Raw genomic sequence first — 21,576 nt, 5'->3', positions numbered from 1 at the left:
ATCTGACTCACACTGCAGCCCCACCATCCAATCGGCAGCGCCGGACCCACACCAAACATTCACCAAACTACTCAGCCGGCAGCCTACCACAATTATTCCATTCTTTCCGCATCCGCACACTTCCTTCTTTTTAACTCCTTTTCACTACCGCACAGGGTAATCGCCGCACGTCCCCCGCCGGCAAACATTACTCCTTTGCCTACTGCATGCAGGCTTCTCTTAACGACCCTCTGTTATCAACTCCGCTAACAGCCACAAAATCTCCGCCGCACGAAGCCCACTGGTAGCTGCTGAATCACATGCTTCCCCAAAACGTCGCGCTGTCAGAACACTGGGAGCTACACACACCAACAAGTCCATACTGCAGGCTGCAGCCAGAACAATTTTCTACATTCAAACATCGACGGCCTCTTCTCTCTAAAAATTCACCAGACCGCTTCTACCACCAGCAAAGAAGTTTCCATCCCTAATTCCTCTGTGATTCCCACTAACCTAAACATTAAGCTGGCATTGAAGGGTGTGAATTACCCCGGCCAATCTGTTCTTTTAAATACAGCTTTTAGCAAGTTTTGAAAGGAGAAGAGCAGAACTTGCTATGCCAATAATATCGAGTCTTCTGTGGCGAAGTGGTTTTTGCATAGAAAACAAAGCGGTCAGTTGAAGAGGAATAATGTCAGTACTTTGTTTAAAACTGTGTGTAAAAAGCTGTCTCTTTATCATTAACAATAAGTTGTAAAACGTGAATGGGGAGTGACAGTCTTCAAGTTTGTGAGAAGATCGCGCCCTGGTGGAATAAAGGCACGAACAGCTTACAGCACCTAGAATTACTAGGAAGTATTTAGAGTAAAACGATTTCTAAAAGCTGCCTTTAGGAATGAGAGAAAAAAAATATATATATATATAAAATAGTAAAATGGAAGGGGAGTGATAGATTTAAATTAATCGTGAAGTGGAGCGCCCCCTGTATAAATTAAAAGTGAGAAAAGCTTACAGCACCTGGTATTCCCAGGTGGTCTCCCATCCAAGTACTAACCAGAACCTACCCTGCTTAGCTTCTGAGATCAGACGAGATCGGGCGTGTTCAGGGTGGTATGGCCGTAAGCGGAAGATGCTACCAAAAACAGCCCTTTTGCATTACAAGCGTCTATACATGCCAGTTAGTCCCATTGGATCCTACTCCTGGTTTTTTTTTTTTTTTTATCTGACTCACACTGCAGCCCCACCATCCAATCGGCAGCGCCGGACCCACACCAAACATTCACCAAACTACTCAGCCGGCAGCCTACCACAATTATTCCATTCTTTCCGCATCCGCACACTTCCTTCTTTTTAACTCCTTTTCACTACCGCACAGGGTAATCGCCGCACGTCCCCCGCCGGCAAACATTACTCCTTTGCCTACTGCATGCAGGCTTCTCTTAACGACCCTCTGTTATCAACTCCGCTAACAGCCACAAAATCTCCGCCGCACGAAGCCCACTGGTAGCTGCTGAATCACATGCTTCCCCAAAACGTCGCGCTGTCAGAACACTGGGAGCTACACACACCAACAAGTCCATACTGCAGGCTGCAGCCAGAACAATTTTCTACATTCAAACATCGACGGCCTCTTCTCTCTAAAAATTCACCAGACCGCTTCTACCACCAGCAAAGAAGTTTCCATCCCTAATTCCTCTGTGATTCCCACTAACCTAAACATTAAGCTGGCATTGAAGGGTGTGAATTACCCCGGCCAATCTGTTCTTTTAAATACAGCTTTTAGCAAGTTTTGAAAGGAGAAGAGCAGAACTTGCTATGCCAATAATATCGAGTCTTCTGTGGCGAAGTGGTTTTTGCATAGAAAACAAAGCGGTCAGTTGAAGAGGAATAATGTCAGTACTTTGTTTAAAACTGTGTGTAAAAAGCTGTCTCTTTATCATTAACAATAAGTTGTAAAACGTGAATGGGGAGTGACAGTCTTCAAGTTTGTGAGAAGATCGCGCCCTGGTGGAATAAAGGCACGAACAGCTTACAGCACCTAGAATTACTAGGAAGTATTTAGAGTAAAACGATTTCTAAAAGCTGCCTTTAGGAATGAGAGAAAAAAAATATATATATATATAAAATAGTAAAATGGAAGGGGAGTGATAGATTTAAATTAATCGTGAAGTGGAGCGCCCCCTGTATAAATTAAAAGTGAGAAAAGCTTACAGCACCTGGTATTCCCAGGTGGTCTCCCATCCAAGTACTAACCAGAACCTACCCTGCTTAGCTTCTGAGATCAGACGAGATCGGGCGTGTTCAGGGTGGTATGGCCGTAAGCGGAAGATGCTACCAAAAACAGCCCTTTTGCATTACAAGCGTCTATACATGCCAGTTAGTCCCATTGGATCCTACTCCTGGTTTTTTTTTTTTTTTTATCTGACTCACACTGCAGCCCCACCATCCAATCGGCAGCGCCGGACCCACACCAAACATTCACCAAACTACTCAGCCGGCAGCCTACCACAATTATTCCATTCTTTCCGCATCCGCACACTTCCTTCTTTTTAACTCCTTTTCACTACCGCACAGGGTAATCGCCGCACGTCCCCCGCCGGCAAACATTACTCCTTTGCCTACTGCATGCAGGCTTCTCTTAACGACCCTCTGTTATCAACTCCGCTAACAGCCACAAAATCTCCGCCGCACGAAGCCCACTGGTAGCTGCTGAATCACATGCTTCCCCAAAACGTCGCGCTGTCAGAACACTGGGAGCTACACACACCAACAAGTCCATACTGCAGGCTGCAGCCAGAACAATTTTCTACATTCAAACATCGACGGCCTCTTCTCTCTAAAAATTCACCAGACCGCTTCTACCACCAGCAAAGAAGTTTCCATCCCTAATTCCTCTGTGATTCCCACTAACCTAAACATTAAGCTGGCATTGAAGGGTGTGAATTACCCCGGCCAATCTGTTCTTTTAAATACAGCTTTTAGCAAGTTTTGAAAGGAGAAGAGCAGAACTTGCTATGCCAATAATATCGAGTCTTCTGTGGCGAAGTGGTTTTTGCATAGAAAACAAAGCGGTCAGTTGAAGAGGAATAATGTCAGTACTTTGTTTAAAACTGTGTGTAAAAAGCTGTCTCTTTATCATTAACAATAAGTTGTAAAACGTGAATGGGGAGTGACAGTCTTCAAGTTTGTGAGAAGATCGCGCCCTGGTGGAATAAAGGCACGAACAGCTTACAGCACCTAGAATTACTAGGAAGTATTTAGAGTAAAACGATTTCTAAAAGCTGCCTTTAGGAATGAGAGAAAAAAAATATATATATATATAAAATAGTAAAATGGAAGGGGAGTGATAGATTTAAATTAATCGTGAAGTGGAGCGCCCCCTGTATAAATTAAAAGTGAGAAAAGCTTACAGCACCTGGTATTCCCAGGTGGTCTCCCATCCAAGTACTAACCAGAACCTACCCTGCTTAGCTTCTGAGATCAGACGAGATCGGGCGTGTTCAGGGTGGTATGGCCGTAAGCGGAAGATGCTACCAAAAACAGCCCTTTTGCATTACAAGCGTCTATACATGCCAGTTAGTCCCATTGGATCCTACTCCTGGTTTTTTTTTTTTTTTTATCTGACTCACACTGCAGCCCCACCATCCAATCGGCAGCGCCGGACCCACACCAAACATTCACCAAACTACTCAGCCGGCAGCCTACCACAATTATTCCATTCTTTCCGCATCCGCACACTTCCTTCTTTTTAACTCCTTTTCACTACCGCACAGGGTAATCGCCGCACGTCCCCCGCCGGCAAACATTACTCCTTTGCCTACTGCATGCAGGCTTCTCTTAACGACCCTCTGTTATCAACTCCGCTAACAGCCACAAAATCTCCGCCGCACGAAGCCCACTGGTAGCTGCTGAATCACATGCTTCCCCAAAACGTCGCGCTGTCAGAACACTGGGAGCTACACACACCAACAAGTCCATACTGCAGGCTGCAGCCAGAACAATTTTCTACATTCAAACATCGACGGCCTCTTCTCTCTAAAAATTCACCAGACCGCTTCTACCACCAGCAAAGAAGTTTCCATCCCTAATTCCTCTGTGATTCCCACTAACCTAAACATTAAGCTGGCATTGAAGGGTGTGAATTACCCCGGCCAATCTGTTCTTTTAAATACAGCTTTTAGCAAGTTTTGAAAGGAGAAGAGCAGAACTTGCTATGCCAATAATATCGAGTCTTCTGTGGCGAAGTGGTTTTTGCATAGAAAACAAAGCGGTCAGTTGAAGAGGAATAATGTCAGTACTTTGTTTAAAACTGTGTGTAAAAAGCTGTCTCTTTATCATTAACAATAAGTTGTAAAACGTGAATGGGGAGTGACAGTCTTCAAGTTTGTGAGAAGATCGCGCCCTGGTGGAATAAAGGCACGAACAGCTTACAGCACCTAGAATTACTAGGAAGTATTTAGAGTAAAACGATTTCTAAAAGCTGCCTTTAGGAATGAGAGAAAAAAAAAATATATATATATAAAATAGTAAAATGGAAGGGGAGTGATAGATTTAAATTAATCGTGAAGTGGAGCGCCCCCTGTATAAATTAAAAGTGAGAAAGGCTTACAGCACCTGGTATTCCCAGGTGGTCTCCCATCCAAGTACTAACCAGAACCTACCCTGCTTAGCTTCTGAGATCAGACGAGATCGGGCATGTTCAGGGTGGTATGGCCGTAAGCGGAAGATGCTACCAAAAACAGCCCTTTTGCATTACAAGCGTCTATACATGCCAGTTAGTCCCATTGGATCCTACTCCTGGTTTTTTTTTTTTTTTTATCTGACTCACACTGCAGCACCACCATCCAATCGGCAGCGCCGGACCCACACCAAACATTCACCAAACTACTCAGCCGGCAGCCTACCACAATTATTCCATTCTTTCCGCATCCGCACACTTCCTTCTTTTTAACTCCTTTTCACTACCGCACAGGTTAATCGCCGCACGTCCCCCGCCGGCAAACATTACTCCTTTGCCTACTGCATGCAGGCTTCTCTTAACGACCCTCTGTTATCAACTCCGCTAACAGCCACAAAATCTCCGCCGCACGAAGCCCACTGGTAGCTGCTGAATCACATGCTTCCCCAAAACGTCGCGCTGTCAGAACACTGGGAGCTACACACACCAACAAGTCCATACTGCAGGCTGCAGCCAGAACAATTTTCTACATTCAAACATCGACGGCCTCTTCTCTCTAAAAATTCACCAGACTGCTTCTACCACCAGCAAAGAAGTTTCCATCCCTAATTCCTCTGTGATTCCCACTAACCTAAACATTAAGATGGCATTGAAGGGTGTGAATTACCCCGGCCAATCTGTTCTTTTAAATACAGCTTTTAGCAAGTTTTGAAAGGAGAAGAGCAGAACTTGCTATGCCAATAATATTGAGTCTTCTGTGGCGAAGTGGTTTTTGCATAGAAAACAAAGCGGTCAGTTGAAGAGGAAAAATATCAGTACTTTGTTTAAAACTGTGTGTAAAAAGCTGTCTCTTTATCATTAACAATAAGTTGTAAAACGTGAATGGGGAGTGACAGTCTTCAAGTTTGTGAGAAGATCGCGCCCTGGTGGAATAAAGGCACGAACAGCTTACAGCACCTAGAATTACTAGGAAGTATTTAGAGTAAAACGATTTCTAAAAGCTGCCTTTAGGAATGAAAGAAAAAATATATATATATATAAAATAGTAAAACGGAAGGGGAGTGATAGATTTAAATTAATCGTGAAGTGGAGCGCCCCCTGTATAAAGTAAAAGTGAGAAAAGCTTACAGCACCTGGTATTCCCAGGAGGTCTCCCATCCAAGTACTAACCAGACCCTACGCTGCTTGGCTTTCGAGATCGGATGAGATCGGGCGTGTTCAGGGTGGTATGGCCATAAGTGAGAGACGCTACCAAAAACAGCCCTTTTGCATTACACGCGTCTATACATGCCAGTTAGTCCCATTGGATCCTACTCCTGTTTTTTTTTTTTTTTTTTTATCTGACTCACACTGCAGCCCCACCATCCAATCGGCAGCGCCGGACCCACACCAAACATTCACCAAACTACTCAGCCGGCAGCCTACCACAATTATTCCATTCTTTCCGCATCCGCACACTTCCTTCTTTTTAACTCCTTTTCACTACCGCACAGGTTAATCGCCGCACGTCCCCCGCCGGCAAACATTACTCCTTTGCCTACTGCATGCAGGCTTCTCTTAACGACCCTCTGTTATCAACTCCGCTAACAGCCACAAAATCTCCGCCGCACGAAGCCCACTGGTAGCTGCTGAATCACATGCTTCCCCAAAACGTCGCGCTGTCAGAACACTGGGAGCTACACACACCAACAAGTCCATACTGCAGGCTGCAGCCAGAACAATTTTCTACATTCAAACATCGACGGCCTCTTCTCTCTAAAAATTCACCAGACTGCTTCTACCACCAGCAAAGAAGTTTCCATCCCTAATTCCTCTGTGATTCCCACTAACCTAAACATTAAGCTGGCATTGAAGGGTGTGAATTACCCCGGCCAATCTGTTCTTTTAAATACAGCTTTTAGCAAGTTTTGAAAGGAGAAGAGCAGAACTTGCTATGCCAATAATATTGAGTCTTCTGTGGCGAAGTGGTTTTTGCATAGAAAACAAAGCGGTCAGTTGAAGAGGAAAAATATCAGTACTTTGTTTAAAACTGTGTGTAAAAAGCTGTCTCTTTATCATTAACAATAAGTTGTAAAACGTGAATGGGGAGTGACAGTCTTCAAGTTTGTGAGAAGATCGCGCCCTGGTGGAATAAAGGCACGAACAGCTTACAGCACCTAGAATTACTAGGAAGTATTTAGAGTAAAACGATTTCTAAAAGCTGCCTTTAGGAATGAGAGAAAAAAAAAATATATATATATAAAATAGTAAAATGGAAGGGGAGTGATAGATTTAAATTAATCGTGAAGTGGAGCGCCCCCTGTATAAATTAAAAGTGAGAAAAGCTTACAGCACCTGGTATTCCCAAGTGGTCTCCCATCCAAGTACTAACCAGAACCTACCCTGCTTAGCTTCTGAGATCAGACGAGATCGGGCGTGTTCAGGGTGGTATGGCCGTAACCGGAAGATGCTACCAAAAACAGCCCTTTTGCATTACACGCGTCTATACATGCCAGTTAGTCCCATTGGATCCTACTCCTGGTTTTTTTTTTTTTTTTTATCTGACTCACACTGCAGCACCACCATCCAATCGGCAGCGCCGGACCCACACCAAACATTCACCAAACTACTCAGCCGGCAGCCTACCACAATTATTCCATTCTTTCCGCATCCGCACACTTCCTTCTTTTTAACTCCTTTTCACTACCGCACAGGTTAATCGCCGCACGTCCCCCGCCGGCAAACATTACTCCTTTGCCTACTGCATGCAGGCTTCTCTTAACGACCCTCTGTTATCAACTCCGCTAACAGCCACAAAATCTCCGCCGCACGAAGCCCACTGGTAGCTGCTGAATCACATGCTTCCCCAAAACGTCGCGCTGTCAGAACACTGGGAGCTACACACACCAACAAGTCCATACTGCAGGCTGCAGCCAGAACAATTTTCTACATTCAAACATCGACGGCCTCTTCTCTCTAAAAATTCACCAGACTGCTTCTACCACCAGCAAAGAAGTTTCCATCCCTAATTCCTCTGTGATTCCCACTAACCTAAACATTAAGCTGGCATTGAAGGGTGTGAATTACCCCGGCCAATCTGTTCTTTTAAATACAGCTTTTAGCAAGTTTTGAAAGGAGAAGAGCAGAACTTGCTATGCCAATAATATTGAGTCTTCTGTGGCGAAGTGGTTTTTGCATAGAAAACAAAGCGGTCAGTTGAAGAGGAAAAATATCAGTACTTTGTTTAAAACTGTGTGTAAAAAGCTGTCTCTTTATCATTAACAATAAGTTGTAAAACGTGAATGGGGAGTGACAGTCTTCAAGTTTGTGAGAAGATCGCGCCCTGGTGGAATAAAGGCACGAACAGCTTACAGCACCTAGAATTACTAGGAAGTATTTAGAGTAAAACGATTTCTAAAAGCTGCCTTTAGGAATGAGAGAAAAAAAAAATATATATATATAAAATAGTAAAATGGAAGGGGAGTGATAGATTTAAATTAATCGTGAAGTGGAGCGCACCCTGTATAAATTAAAAGTGAGAAAAGCTTACAGCACCTGGTATTCCCAGGTGGTCTCCCATCCAAGTACTAACCAGAACCTACCCTGCTTAGCTTCTGAGATCAGACGAGATCGGGCGTGTTCAGGGTGGTATGGCCGTAAGCGGAAGATGCTACCAAAAACAGCCCTTTTGCATTACACGCGTCTATACATGCCAGTTAGTCCCATTGGATCCTACTCCTGGTTTTTTTTTTTTTTTTATCTGACTCACACTGCAGCACCACCATCCAATCGGCAGCGCCGGACCCACACCAAACATTCACCAAACTACTCAGCCGGCAGCCTACCACAATTATTCCATTCTTTCCGCATCCGCACACTTCCTTCTTTTTAACTCCTTTTCACTACCGCACAGGTTAATCGCCGCACGTCCCCCGCCGGCAAACATTACTCCTTTGCCTACTGCATGCAGGCTTCTCTTAACGACCCTCTGTTATCAACTCCGCTAACAGCCACAAAATCTCCGCCGCACGAAGCCCACTGGTAGCTGCTGAATCACATGCTTCCCCAAAACGTCGCGCTGTCAGAACACTGGGAGCTACACACACCAACAAGTCCATACTGCAGGCTGCAGCCAGAACAATTTTCTACATTCAAACATCGACGGCCTCTTCTCTCTAAAAATTCACCAGACTGCTTCTACCACCAGCAAAGAAGTTTCCATCCCTAATTCCTCTGTGATTCCCACTAACCTAAACATTAAGCTGGCATTGAAGGGTGTGAATTACCCCGGCCAATCTGTTCTTTTAAATACAGCTTTTAGCAAGTTTTGAAAGGAGAAGAGCAGAACGTGCTATGCCAATAATATTGAGTCTTCTGTGGCGAAGTGGTTTTTGCATAGAAAACAAAGCGGTCAGTTGAAGAGGAAAAATATCAGTACTTTGTTTAAAACTGTGTGTAAAAAGCTGTCTCTTTATCATTAACAATAAGTTGTAAAACGTGAATGGGGAGAAACAGTCTTCAAGTTTGTGAGAAGATCGCGCCCTGGTGGAATAAAGGCACGAACAGCTTACAGCACCTAGAATTACCAGGAAGTATTTGGAGTAAAACGGTGTGTAAAAGCTGCCTTTATGAATGAGAGAAAAATATATATATATATAAAATAGTAAAATGGAAGGGGAGTGATAGATTTAAATTAATCGTGAAGTGGAGCGCCCCCTGTATAAAGTAAAAGTGAGAAAAGCTTACAGCACCTGGTATTCCCAGGAGGTCTCCCATCCAAGTACTAACCAGACCCTACCCTGCTTGGCTTCCGAGATCGGATGAGATCGGGTGTGTTCAGGGTGGTATGGCCATAAGCGAGAGACGCGACCAAAAACAGCCCTTTTGCATTACACGCGTCTATACATGCCAGTTAGTCCCATTGGATCCTACTCCTGGTTTTTTTTTTTTTTTTATCTGACTCACACTGCAGCACCACCATCCAATCGGCAGCGCCGGACCCACACCAAACATTCACCAAACTACTCAGCCGGCAGCCTACCACAATTATTCCATTCTTTCCGCATCCACACACTTCCTTCTTTTTAACTCCTTTTCACTACCGCACAGGTTAATCGCCGCACGTCCCCCGCCGGCAAACATTACTCCTTTGCCTACTGCATGCAGGCTTCTCTTAACGACCCTCTGTTATCAACTCCGCTAACAGCCACAAAATCTCCGCCGCACGAAGCCCACTGGTAGCTGCTGAATCACATGCTTCCCCAAAACGTCGCGCTGTCAGAACACTGGGAGCTACACACACCAACAAGTCCATACTGCAGGCTGCAGCCAGAACAATTTTCTACATTCAAACATCGACGGCCTCTTCTCTCTAAAAATTCACCAGACCGCTTCTACCACCAGCAAAGAAGTTTCCATCCCTAATTCCTCTGTGATTCCCACTAACCTAAACATTAAGCTGGCATTGAAGGGTGTGAATTACCCCGGCCAATCTGTTCTTTTAAATACAGCTTTTAGCAAGTTTTGAAAGGAGAAGAGCAGAACTTGCTATGCCAATAATATTGAGTCTTCTGTGGCGAAGTGGTTTTTGCATAGAAAACAAAGCGGTCAGTTGAAGAGGAAAAATATCAGTACTTTGTTTAAAACTGTGTGTAAAAAGCTGTCTCTTTATCATTAACAATAAGTTGTAAAACGTGAATGGGGAGAAACAGTCTTCAAGTTTGTGAGAAGATCGCGCCCTGGTGGAATAAAGGCACGAACAGCTTACAGCACCTAGAATTACCAGGAAGTATTTGGAGTAAAACGGTGTGTAAAAGCTGCCTTTATGAATGAGAGAAAAATATATATATATATAAAATAGTAAAATGGAAGGGGAGTGATAGATTTAAATTAATCGTGAAGTGGAGCGCCCCCTGTATAAAGTAAAAGTGAGAAAAGCTTACAGCACCTGGTATTCCCAGGAGGTCTCCCATCCAAGTACTAACCAGACCCTACCCTGCTTGGCTTCCGAGATCGGATGAGATCGGGTGTGTTCAGGGTGGTATGGCCATAAGCGAGAGACGCGACCAAAAACAGCCCTTTTGCATTACACGCCTCTATACATGCCAGTTGGTCCCATTGGATCCTACTCCTGGTTTTTTTTTTTTTTTTATCTGACTCACACTGCAGCACCACCATCCAATCGGCAGCGCCGGACCCACACCAAACATTCACCAAACTACTCAGCCGGCAGCCTACCACAATTATTCCATTCTTTCCGCATCCGCACACTTCCTTCTTTTTAACTCCTTTTCACTACCGCACAGGTTAATCGCCGCACGTCCCCCGCCGGCAAACATTACTCCTTTGCCTACTGCATGCAGGCTTCTCTTAACGACCCTCTGTTATCAACTCCGCTAACAGCCACAAAATCTCCGCCGCACGAAGCCCACTGGTAGCTGCTGAATCACATGCTTCCCCAAAACGTCGCGCTGTCAGAACACTGGGAGCTACACACACCAACAAGTCCATACTGCAGGCTGCAGCCAGAACAATTTTCTACATTCAAACATCGACGGCCTCTTCTCTCTAAAAATTCACCAGACCGCTTCTACCACCAGCAAAGAAGTTTCCATCCCTAATTCCTCTGTGATTCCCACTAACCTAAACATTAAGCTGGCATTGAAGGGTGTGAATTACCCCGGCCAATCTGTTCTTTTAAATACAGCTTTTAGCAAGTTTTGAAAGGAGAAGAGCAGAACTTGCTATGCCAATAATATCGAGTCTTCTGTGGCGAAGTGGTTTCATGCATAGAAAACAAAGCGGTCAGTTGAAGAGGAATAATATCAGTACTTTGTTTAAAACTGTGTGTAAAAAGCTGTCTCTTTATCATTAACAATAAGTTGTAAAACGTGAATGGGGAGTGACAGTCTTCAAGTTTGTGAGAAGATCGCGCCCTGGTGGAATAAAGGCACGAACAGCTTACAGCACCTAGAATTACCAGGAAGTATTTGGAGTAAAACGGTGTGTAAAAGCTGCCTTTATGAATGAGAGAAAAATATATATATATGTATAAAATAGTAAAATGGAAGGGGAGTGATAGATTTAAATTAATCGTGAAGTGGAGCGCCCCCTGTATAAAGTAAAAGTGAGAAAAGCTTACAGCACCTGGTATTCCCAGGAGGTCTCCCATCCAAGTACTAACCAGACCCTACCCTGCGTAGCTTACGAGATCAGATGAGATCAGGCGTGTTCAGGGTGGTATAGCCATAAGCGAGAGACGCTACCAAAAACAGCCCTTTTGCATTACACGCGTCTATACATGCCAGTTAGTCCCATTGGATCCTACTCCTGGTTTTTTTTTTTTTTTTATCTGACTCACACTGCAGCACCACCATCCAATCGGCAGCGCCGGACCCACACCAAACATTCACCAAACTACTCAGCCGGCAGCCTACCACAATTATTCCATTCTTTCCGCATCCGCACACTTCCTTCTTTTTAACTCCTTTTCACTACCGCACAGGTTAATCGCCGCACGTCCCCCGCCGGCAAACATTACTCCTTTGCCTACTGCATGCAGGCTTCTCTTAACGACCCTCTGTTATCAACTCCGCTAACAGCCACAAAATCTCCGCCGCACGAAGCCCACTGGTAGCTGCTGAATCACATGCTTCCCCAAAACGTCGCGCTGTCAGAACACTGGGAGCTACACACACCAACAAGTCTATACTGCAGGCTGCAGCCAGAACAATTTTCTACATTCAAACATCGACGGCCTCTTCTCTCTAAAAATTCACCAGACCGCTTCTTCCACCAGCAAAGAAGTTTCCATCCCTAATTCCTCTGTGATTCCCACTAACCTAAACATTAAGCTGGCATTGAAGGGTGTGAATTACCCCGGCCAATCTGTTCTTTTAAATACAGCTTTTAGCAAGTTTTGAAAGGAGAAGAGCAGAACTTGCTATGCCAATAATATCGAGTCTTCTGTGGCGAAGTGGTTTTTGCATAGAAAACAAAGCGGTCAGTTGAAGAGGAATAATATCAGTACTTTGTTTAAAACTGTGTGTAAAAAGCTGTCTCTTTATCATTAACAATAAGTTGTAAAACGTGAATGGGGAGTGATAGTCTTCAAGTTTGTGAGAAGATCGCGCCCTGGTGGAATAAAGGCACGAACAGCTTACAGCACCTAGAATTACAAGGAAGTATTTAGAGTAAAACGGTTTCTAAAAGCTGCCTTTATGAATGAGAGAAAAATATATATATATATAAAATAGTAAAATGGAAGGGGAGTGATAGATTTAAATTAATCGTTAAGTGGAGCGCCCCCTGTATAAAGTAAAAGTGAGAAAAGCTTACAGCACCTGGTATTCCCAGGAGGTCTCCCATCCAAGTACTAACCAGACCCTACCCTGCGTAGCTTACGAGATCAGATGAGATCAGGCGTGTTCAGGGTGGTATAGCCATAAGCGAGAGACGCTACCAAAAACAGCCCTTTTGCATTACACGCGTCTATACATGCCAGTTAGTCCCATTGGATCCTACTAATGTTCTTTTTTTTTTTTTTATCTGACTCACACTGCAGCCCCACCATCCAATCGGCAGCGCCGGACCCACACCAAACATTCACCAAACTACTCAGCCGGCAGCCTACCACAATTATTCCATTCTTTCCGCATCCGCACACTTCCTTCTTTTTAACTCCTTTTCACTACCGCACAGGTTAATCGCCGCACGTCCCCCGCCGGCAAACATTACTCCTTTGCCTACTGCATGCAGGCTTCTCTTAACGACCCTCTGTTATCAACTCCGCTAACAGCCACAAAATCTCCGCCGCACGAAGCCCACTGGTAGCTGCTGAATCACATGCTTCCCCAAAACGTCGCGCTGTCAGAACACTGGGAGCTACACACACCAACAAGTCTATACTGCAGGCTGCAGCCAGAACAATTTTCTACATTCAAACATCGACGGCCTCTTCTCTCTAAAAATTCACCAGACCGCTTCTTCCACCAGCAAAGAAGTTTCCATCCCTAATTCCTCTGTGATTCCCACTAACCTAAACATTAAGCTGGCATTGAAGGGTGTGAATTACCCCGGCCAATCTGTTCTTTTAAATACAGCTTTTAGCAAGTTTTGAAAGGAGAAGAGCAGAACTTGCTATGCCAATAATATCGAGTCTTCTGTGGCGAAGTGGTTTTTGCATAGAAAACAAAGCGGTCAGTTGAAGAGGAATAATATCAGTACTTTGTTTAAAACTGTGTGTAAAAAGCTGTCTCTTTATCATTAACAATAAGTTGTAAAACGTGAATGGGGAGTGATAGTCTTCAAGTTTGTGAGAAGATCGCGCCCTGGTGGAATAAAGGCACGAACAGCTTACAGCACCTAGAATTACAAGGAAGTATTTAGAGTAAAACGGTTTCTAAAAGCTGCCTTTATGAATGAGAGAAAAAATATATATATATATAAAATAGTAAAATGGAAGGGGAGTGATAGATTTAAATTAATCGTGAAGTGGAGCGCCCCCTGTATAAAGTAAAAGTGAGAAAAGCTTACAGCACCTGGTATTCCCAGGTGGTCTCCCATCCAAGTACTAACCAGACCCTACCCTGCTTAGCTTCCGAGATCAGACGAGATCAGGCGTGTTCAGGGTGGTATGGCCGTAAGCGAGAGATGCTACCAAAAACAGCCCTTTTGCATTACACGCCTCTATACATGCCAGTTGGTCCCATTGGATCCTACTAATGTTCTTTTTTTTTTTTTTATCTGACTCACACTGCAGCCCCACCATCCAATCGGCAGCGCCGGACCCACACCAAACATTCACCAAACTACTCAGCCGGCAGCCTACCACAATTATTCCATTCTTTCCGCATCCGCACACTTCCTTCTTTTTAACTCCTTTTCACTACCGCACAGGTTAATCGCCGCACGTCCCCCGCCGGCAAACATTACTCCTTTGCCTACTGCATGCAGGCTTCTCTTAACGACCCTCTGTTATCAACTCCGCTAACAGCCACAAAATCTCCGCCGCACGAAGCCCACTGGTAGCTGCTGAATCACATGCTTCCCCAAAACGTCGCGCTGTCAGAACACTGGGAGCTACACACACCAACAAGTCTATACTGCAGGCTGCAGCCAGAACAATTTTCTACATTCAAACATCGACGGCCTCTTCTCTCTAAAAATTCACCAGACCGCTTCTTCCACCAGCAAAGAAGTTTCCATCCCTAATTCCTCTGTGATTCCCACTAACCTAAACATTAAGCTGGCATTGAAGGGTGTGAATTACCCCGGCCAATCTGTTCTTTTAAATACAGCTTTTAGCAAGTTTTGAAAGGAGAAGAGCAGAACTTGCTATGCCAATAATATCGAGTCTTCTGTGGCGAAGTGGTTTTTGCATAGAAAACAAAGCGGTCAGTTGAAGAGGAATAATATCAGTACTTTGTTTAAAACTGTGTGTAAAAAGCTGTCTCTTTATCATTAACAATAAGTTGTAAAACGTGAATGGGGAGTGATAGTCTTCAAGTTTGTGAGAAGATCGCGCCCTGGTGGAATAAAGGCACGAACAGCTTACAGCACCTAGAATTACAAGGAAGTATTTAGAGTAAAACGGTTTCTAAAAGCTGCCTTTATGAATGAGAGAAAAAATATATATATATATAAAATAGTAAAATGGAAGGGGAGTGATAGATTTAAATTAATCGTGAAGTGGAGCGCCCCCTGTATAAAGTAAAAGTGAGAAAAGCTTACAGCACCTGGTATTCCCAGGTGGTCTCCCATCCAAGTACTAACCAGACCCTACCCTGCTTAGCTTCCGAGATCAGACGAGATCGGGCGTGTTCAGGGTGGTATGGCCGTAAGCGAGAGATGCTACCAAAAACAGCCCTTTTGCATTACACGCCTCTATACATGCCAGTTGGTCCCATTGGATCCTACTAATGTTCTTTTTTTTTTTTTTATCTGACTCACACTGCAGCCCCACCATCCAATCGGCAGCGCCGGACCCACACCAAACATTCACCAAACTACTCAGCCGGCAGCCTACCACAATTATTCCATTCTTTCCGCATCCGCACACTTCCTTCTTTTTAACTCCTTTTCACTACCGCAAAGGTTTATCGCCGCACGTCCCCCGCCGGCAAACATTACTCCTTTGCCTACTGCATGCAGGCTTCTCTTAACGACCCTCTGTTATCAACTCCGCTAACAGCCACAAAATCTCCGCCGCACGAAGCCCACTGGTAGCTGCTGAATCACATGCTTCCCCAAAACGTCGCGCTGTCAGAACACTGGGAGCTACACACACCAACAAGTCTATACTGCAGGCTGCAGCCAGAACAATTTTCTACATTCAAACATCGACGGCCTCTTCTCTCTAAAAATTCACCAGACCGCTTCTTCCACCAGCAAAGAAGTTTCCATCCCTAATTCCTCTGTGATTCCCACTAACCTAAACATTAAGCTGGCATTGAAGGGTGTGAATTACCCCGGCCAATCTGTTCTTTTAAATACAGCTTTTAGCAAGTTTTGAAAGGAGAAGAGCAGAACTTGCTATGCCAATAATATCGAGTCTTCTGTGGCGAAGTGGTTTTTGCATAGAAAACAAAGCGGTCAGTTGAAGAGGAATAATATCAGTACTTTGTTTAAAACTGTGTGTAAAAAGCTGTCTCTTTATCATTAACAATAAGTTGTAAAACGTGAATGGGGAGTGATAGTCTTCAAGTTTGTGAGAAGATCGCGCCCTGGTGGAATAAAGGCACGAACAGCTTACAGCACCTAGAATTACAAGGAAGTATTTAGAGTAAAACGGTTTCTAAAAGCTGCCTTTATGAATGAGAGAAAAAATATATATATATATAAAATAGTAAAATGGAAGGGGAGTGATAGATTTAAATTAATCGTGAAGTGGAGCGCCCCCTGTATAAAGTAAAAGTGAGAAAAGCTTACAGCACCTGGTATTCCCAGGTGGTCTCCCATCCAAGTACTAACCAGACCCTACCCTGCTTAGCTTCCGAGATCAGACGAGATCGGGCGTGTTCAGGGTGGTATGGCCGTAAGCGAGAGATGCTACCAAAAACAGCCCTTTTGCATTACACGCCTCTATACATGCCAGTTGGTCCCATTGGATCCTACTAATGTTCTTTTTTTTTTTTTTTATCTGACTCACACTGCAGCCCCACCATCCAATCGGCAGCGCCGGACCCACACCAAACATTCACCAAACTACTCAGCCGGCAGCCTACCACAATTATTCCATTCTTTCCGCATCCGCACACTTCCTTCTTTTTAACTCCTTTTCACTACCGCACAGGTTAATCGCCGCACGTCCCCCGCCGGCAAACATTACTCCTTTGCCTACTGCATGCAGGCTTCTCTTAACGACCCTCTGTTATCAACTCCGCTAACAGCCACAAAATCTCCGCCGCATGAAGCCCACTGGTAGTTGCTAAATAACATGCTTCCCCAAAACGTCGCGCTGTCAGAACACTGGGAGCTACACACACGAACAAGTCCATACTGCAGGCTGCAGCCAGAACAATTTTCTACATTCAAACATCGACGGCCTCTTCTCTCTAAAAATTCACCAGACCGCTTCTACCACCAGCAAAGAAGTTTCCATCCCTAATTCCTCTGTGATTCCCACTAACCTAAACATTAATCTGGCATTGAAGGGTGTGAATTACCCCGGCCAATCTGTTCTTTTAAATACAGCTTTTAGCAAGTTTTGAAAGGAGAAGAGCAGAACTTGCTATGCCAATAATATCGAGTCTTCTGTGGCGAAGTGGTTTTTGCATAGAAAACAAAGCGGTCAGTTGAAGAGGAATAATATCAGTACTTTGTTTAAAACTGTGTGTAAAAAGCTGTCTCTTTATTATTAACAATAAGTTGTAAAACGTGAATGGGGAGTGACAGTCTTCAAGTTTGTGAGAAGATCGTGCCCTGGTGGAATAAAGGCACGAACAGCTTACAGCACCTAGAATTACCAGGCAGTATTTAGAGTAAAACGTGTGTAAAAGCTGCCTTCATGAATGAGAGAAAAAAGAAATATATAAAATAGTAAAATGGAAGGGGAGTGATAGATTTAAATTAATCGTGAGGTGGAGTGCCCCCTGAAAAAGTAAAAGTGAGAAAAGCTTACAGCACCTGGTATTCCCAGGTGGTTTCCCATCCAAGTACTAACCAGACCCTAGCCTGCTTAGCTTCCGAGATCAGACGAGATCGGGCGCGTTCAGGGTGGTATGGCCGTAAGCGAGAGACACTACCAAAAATAGCCCTTTTGCATTACACGCGTCTATACATGCCAGTTATTCCCATTGGATCCTACGCCTGTTTTTTTTTTTTTTTATCTGACTCACACTGCAGCACCACCATCCAATCGGCAGAACCGGACCCACACCAAACATTCACCAAACTACTCATCCGGCAGCCTACCACAATTATTCCATTCTTTCCGCATCCGCACAGTTCCTTCTCTTTAACTCCTTTTCACTACCGCACAGGTTAATTGCCGCACGTCCCCCCGCCGGCAAACATTACTCCTTTGTCTACCTCATGCAGGCTTCTCTTAACAACCCTCTGTTATCAACTCCGCTAACAGCCACAAAATCTCTGCCGCACGAAGCCCACTGGTAGCTGCTGAATCACATGCTTCCCCAAAACGTCGCGCTGTCAGAACACTGGGAGCTACACACACCAACAAGTCCATACTGCGGGCTGCAGCCAGAACAATTTTCTACATTCAAACATCGACGGCCTCTTCTCTCTAAAAATTCACCAGACCGCTTCTACCACCAGCAAAGAAGTTTCCATCCCTAATTCCTCTGTGACTCCCACTAACCTAAACATTAAGCTGGCATTGAAGGGTGTGAATTACCCCGGCCAACCTGCTCTTTTAAATACAGCTTTTAGCAAGTTTTGAAAGGAGGAGAAGAGCAGATAATATGCCAATAATATCGAATATTCTGTGGCGAAGTGGTTTTTGCATAGAAAACAAAGCGGTGAGTTGAAGAGGAATTATATCAGTACTTTGTTTAAAACTGTGTGAAAAAAGCTGTTTCTTTATCATTAACAATAAGTTGTAAAACGTGAATGGGGAGTGACAGTCTTCAAGTTTGTGAGAAGATCGCGCCCTGGTGGAATAAAGGCACGAACAGCTTACAGCACCTAGAATTACCAGGAAGTATTTAGAGTAAAACGGTTTCTAAAAGCTGCCTTTAGGAATGAGAGAAAAAAAAAAAAAATATATATATATATATATATATATATATATATATATATATAAAATAGTAAAATGGAAGGGGAGTGATAGATTTAAATTAATCGTGAAGTGGAGCGCCCCCTGTATAAAGTAAAAGTGAGAAAAGCTTACAGCACCTGGTATTCCCAGGTGGTCTCCCATCCAAGTACTAACCAGACCCTACCCTGCTTAGCTTCCGAGATCAGACGAGATCGGGCGTGTTCAGGGTGGTATGGCCGTAAGCGGGACATGCTACCAAAAACAGCCCTTTTGCATTACACGCGTCTATACATGCCAGTTAGTCCCATTGGATCCTACTCCTGGTTTTTTTTTTTTTATCTGACTCACACTGCAGCCCCACCATCCAATCGGCAGCGCCGGACCCACACCAAACATTCACCAAACTACTCAGCCGGCAGCCTACCACAATTATTCCATTCTTTCCGCATCCGTACACTTCCTTCTTTTTAACTCCTTTTCACTACCGCACAGGTTAATCGCCGCACGTCCCCCGCCGGCAAACATTACTCCTTTGCCTACTGCATGCAGGCTTCTCTTAACGACCCTCTGTTATCAACTCCGCTAACAGCCACAAAATCTCCGCCACACGAAGCCCACTGGTAGCTGCTGAATCACATGCTTCCCCAAAACGTCGCGCTGTCAGAACACTGGGAGCTACACACACCAACAAGTCCATACTGCAGGCTGCAGCCAGAACAATTTTCTACATTCAAACATCGACGGCCTCTTCTCTCTAAAAATTCACCAGACCGCTTCTACCACCAGCAAAGAAGTTTCCATCCCTAATTCCTCTGTGATTCCCACTAACCTAAACATTAAGCTGCTACTGAAGGGTGTGAATTACCCCGGCCAATCTGTTCTTTTAAATACAGCTTTTAGCAAGTTTTGAAAGGAGAAGAGCAGAACTTGCTATGCCAATAATATCGAGTCTTCTGTGGCGAAGTGGTTTTTGCATAGAAAACAAAGCGGTCAGTTGAAGAGGAATAATATCAGTACTTTGTTTAAAACTGTGTGTAAAAAGCTGTTTCTTTATCATTAACAATAAGTTGTAAAACGTGAATGGGGAGTGACAGTCTTCAAGTTTGTGAGAAGATCGCGCCCTGGTGGAATAAAGGCACGAACAGCTTACAGCACCTAGAATTACAAGGAAGTATTTAGAGTAAAACGGTTTCTAAAAGCTGCCTTTATGAATGAGAGAAAAAAATATATATATATATAAAATAGTAAAATGGAAGGGGAGTGATAGATTTAAATTAATCGTGAAGTGGAGCGCCCCCTGTATAAAGTAAAAGTGAGAAAAGCTTACAGCACCTGGTATTTCCAGGTGGTCTCCCATCCAAGTACTAACCAGACCCTACCCTGCTTAGTTTCCGAGATCAGACGAGATCGGGCGTGTTCAGGGTGGTATGGCCGTAAGCGAGAGATGCTACCAAAAACAGCCCTTTTGCATTACACGCGTCTATACATGCCAGTTAGTCCCATTGGATCCTACTCCTGTTTTTTTTTTTTTATCTGACTCACACTGCAGCCCCACCATCCAATCGGCAGCGCCGGACCCACACCAAACATTCACCAAACTACTCAGCCGGCAGCCTACCACAATTATTCCATTCTTTCCGCATCCGCACACTTCCTTCTTTTTAACTCCTTTTCACTACCGCACAGGTTAATCGCCGCACGTCCCCCGCCAGCAAACATTACTCCTTTGCCTACTGCATGTAGGCTTCTCTTAACGACCCTCTGTTATCAACTCCGCTAACAGCCACAAAATCTCCGCCGCACGAAGCCCACTGGTAGCTGCTGAATCACATGCTTCCCCAAAACGTCGCGCTGTCAGAACACTGGGAGCTACACACACCAACAAGTCCATACTGCAGGCTGCAGCCAGAACAATTTTCTACATTCAAACATCGACGGCCTCTTCTCTCTAAAAATTCACCAGACTGCTTCTACCACCAGCAAAGAAGTTTCCATCCCTAATTCCTCTGTGATTCCCACTAACCTAAACATTAAGCTGGCATTGAAGGGTGTGAATTACCCCGGCCAATCTGTTCTTTTAAATACAGCTTTTAGCAAGTTTTGAAAGGAGAAGAGCAGAACTTGCTATGCCAATAATATCGAGTCTTCTGTGGCGAAGTGGTTTTTGCATAGAAAACAAAGCGGTCAGTTGAAGAGGAATAATATCAGTACTTTGTTTAAAACTGTGTGTAAAAAGCTGTCTCTTTATCATTAACAATAAGTTGAAAACGTGAATGGGGAGTGACAGTCTTCAAGTTTGTGAGAAGATCGCGCCCTGGTGGAATAAAGGCACGAACAGCTTACAGCACCTAGAATTACCAGGAAGTATTTAGAGTAAAACGGTTTCTAAAAGCTGCCTTTATGAATGAGAGAAAAAAAAAAATATATATATATAAAATAGTAAAATGGAAGGGGAGTGATAGATTTAAATTAATCGTGAAGTGGAGTGCCCCCTGTATAAAGTAAAAGTGAGAAAGGCTTACAGCACCTGGTATTCCCAGGAGGTCTCCCATCCAAGTACTAACCAGACCCTACCCTGCTTAGCTTCCGAGATCAGACGAGATCGGGCGTGTTCAGGGTGGTATGGCCGTAAGCGAGAGATGCTACCAAAAACAGCCCTTTTGCATTACATGCGTCTATACATGCCAGTTAGTCCCATTGGATCCTACTCCTGTTTTTTTTT

General features: G+C 44.3%; 18 non-coding genes across 18 annotated transcripts; all 18 read right to left on the bottom strand.

Moving 5' to 3' along the window:
- Positions 1-984: 984 nt before the first annotated feature.
- On the bottom strand, positions 985-1,103 carry LOC125735618 (5S ribosomal RNA). Its single transcript, XR_007394912.1, has one exon. It is a non-coding gene; the product is annotated as a 5S ribosomal RNA (ribosomal RNA).
- A 1,080-nt stretch (positions 1,104-2,183) lies between these two features.
- Positions 2,184-2,302, bottom strand: LOC125735617 (5S ribosomal RNA). The gene has a single exon (XR_007394911.1). It is a non-coding gene; the product is annotated as a 5S ribosomal RNA (ribosomal RNA).
- Positions 2,303-3,382: 1,080 nt separating this feature from the next.
- Positions 3,383-3,501, bottom strand: LOC125735616 (5S ribosomal RNA). The gene has a single exon (XR_007394910.1). It is a non-coding gene; the product is annotated as a 5S ribosomal RNA (ribosomal RNA).
- A 1,080-nt stretch (positions 3,502-4,581) lies between these two features.
- On the bottom strand, positions 4,582-4,700 carry LOC125736199 (5S ribosomal RNA). Its single transcript, XR_007395484.1, has one exon. It is a non-coding gene; the product is annotated as a 5S ribosomal RNA (ribosomal RNA).
- Positions 4,701-5,778: 1,078 nt separating this feature from the next.
- LOC125737049 (5S ribosomal RNA) lies at positions 5,779-5,897 on the bottom strand. Its single transcript, XR_007396315.1, has one exon. It is a non-coding gene; the product is annotated as a 5S ribosomal RNA (ribosomal RNA).
- A 1,082-nt stretch (positions 5,898-6,979) lies between these two features.
- Positions 6,980-7,098, bottom strand: LOC125737195 (5S ribosomal RNA). Its single transcript, XR_007396462.1, has one exon. It is a non-coding gene; the product is annotated as a 5S ribosomal RNA (ribosomal RNA).
- Positions 7,099-8,179: 1,081 nt separating this feature from the next.
- LOC125735615 (5S ribosomal RNA) lies at positions 8,180-8,298 on the bottom strand. The gene has a single exon (XR_007394909.1). It is a non-coding gene; the product is annotated as a 5S ribosomal RNA (ribosomal RNA).
- Positions 8,299-9,375: 1,077 nt separating this feature from the next.
- Positions 9,376-9,494, bottom strand: LOC125734916 (5S ribosomal RNA). Its single transcript, XR_007394218.1, has one exon. It is a non-coding gene; the product is annotated as a 5S ribosomal RNA (ribosomal RNA).
- Positions 9,495-10,571: 1,077 nt separating this feature from the next.
- LOC125734905 (5S ribosomal RNA) lies at positions 10,572-10,690 on the bottom strand. The gene has a single exon (XR_007394207.1). It is a non-coding gene; the product is annotated as a 5S ribosomal RNA (ribosomal RNA).
- Positions 10,691-11,770: 1,080 nt separating this feature from the next.
- LOC125730749 (5S ribosomal RNA) lies at positions 11,771-11,889 on the bottom strand. The gene has a single exon (XR_007391041.1). It is a non-coding gene; the product is annotated as a 5S ribosomal RNA (ribosomal RNA).
- A 1,077-nt stretch (positions 11,890-12,966) lies between these two features.
- On the bottom strand, positions 12,967-13,085 carry LOC125730748 (5S ribosomal RNA). The gene has a single exon (XR_007391040.1). It is a non-coding gene; the product is annotated as a 5S ribosomal RNA (ribosomal RNA).
- A 1,078-nt stretch (positions 13,086-14,163) lies between these two features.
- LOC125733178 (5S ribosomal RNA) lies at positions 14,164-14,282 on the bottom strand. Its single transcript, XR_007392533.1, has one exon. It is a non-coding gene; the product is annotated as a 5S ribosomal RNA (ribosomal RNA).
- A 1,078-nt stretch (positions 14,283-15,360) lies between these two features.
- LOC125735931 (5S ribosomal RNA) lies at positions 15,361-15,479 on the bottom strand. The gene has a single exon (XR_007395216.1). It is a non-coding gene; the product is annotated as a 5S ribosomal RNA (ribosomal RNA).
- Positions 15,480-16,557: 1,078 nt separating this feature from the next.
- LOC125735920 (5S ribosomal RNA) lies at positions 16,558-16,676 on the bottom strand. The gene has a single exon (XR_007395205.1). It is a non-coding gene; the product is annotated as a 5S ribosomal RNA (ribosomal RNA).
- Positions 16,677-17,749: 1,073 nt separating this feature from the next.
- LOC125734446 (5S ribosomal RNA) lies at positions 17,750-17,868 on the bottom strand. Its single transcript, XR_007393757.1, has one exon. It is a non-coding gene; the product is annotated as a 5S ribosomal RNA (ribosomal RNA).
- Positions 17,869-18,979: 1,111 nt separating this feature from the next.
- Positions 18,980-19,098, bottom strand: LOC125735908 (5S ribosomal RNA). The gene has a single exon (XR_007395194.1). It is a non-coding gene; the product is annotated as a 5S ribosomal RNA (ribosomal RNA).
- Positions 19,099-20,174: 1,076 nt separating this feature from the next.
- On the bottom strand, positions 20,175-20,293 carry LOC125735668 (5S ribosomal RNA). The gene has a single exon (XR_007394961.1). It is a non-coding gene; the product is annotated as a 5S ribosomal RNA (ribosomal RNA).
- Positions 20,294-21,369: 1,076 nt separating this feature from the next.
- LOC125733937 (5S ribosomal RNA) lies at positions 21,370-21,488 on the bottom strand. The gene has a single exon (XR_007393269.1). It is a non-coding gene; the product is annotated as a 5S ribosomal RNA (ribosomal RNA).
- Between the last annotated feature and the right edge of the window lie 88 nt (positions 21,489-21,576).

This window comes from Brienomyrus brachyistius, chromosome 2 (assembly GCF_023856365.1).
Source record: "Brienomyrus brachyistius isolate T26 chromosome 2, BBRACH_0.4, whole genome shotgun sequence".
In the NCBI taxonomy this organism is placed as follows: Eukaryota; Metazoa; Chordata; class Actinopteri; order Osteoglossiformes; family Mormyridae; genus Brienomyrus; species Brienomyrus brachyistius.
Note: the sequence above shows the minus strand (reverse complement) of the source record. Positions and strands in the feature narration are given on the sequence as shown.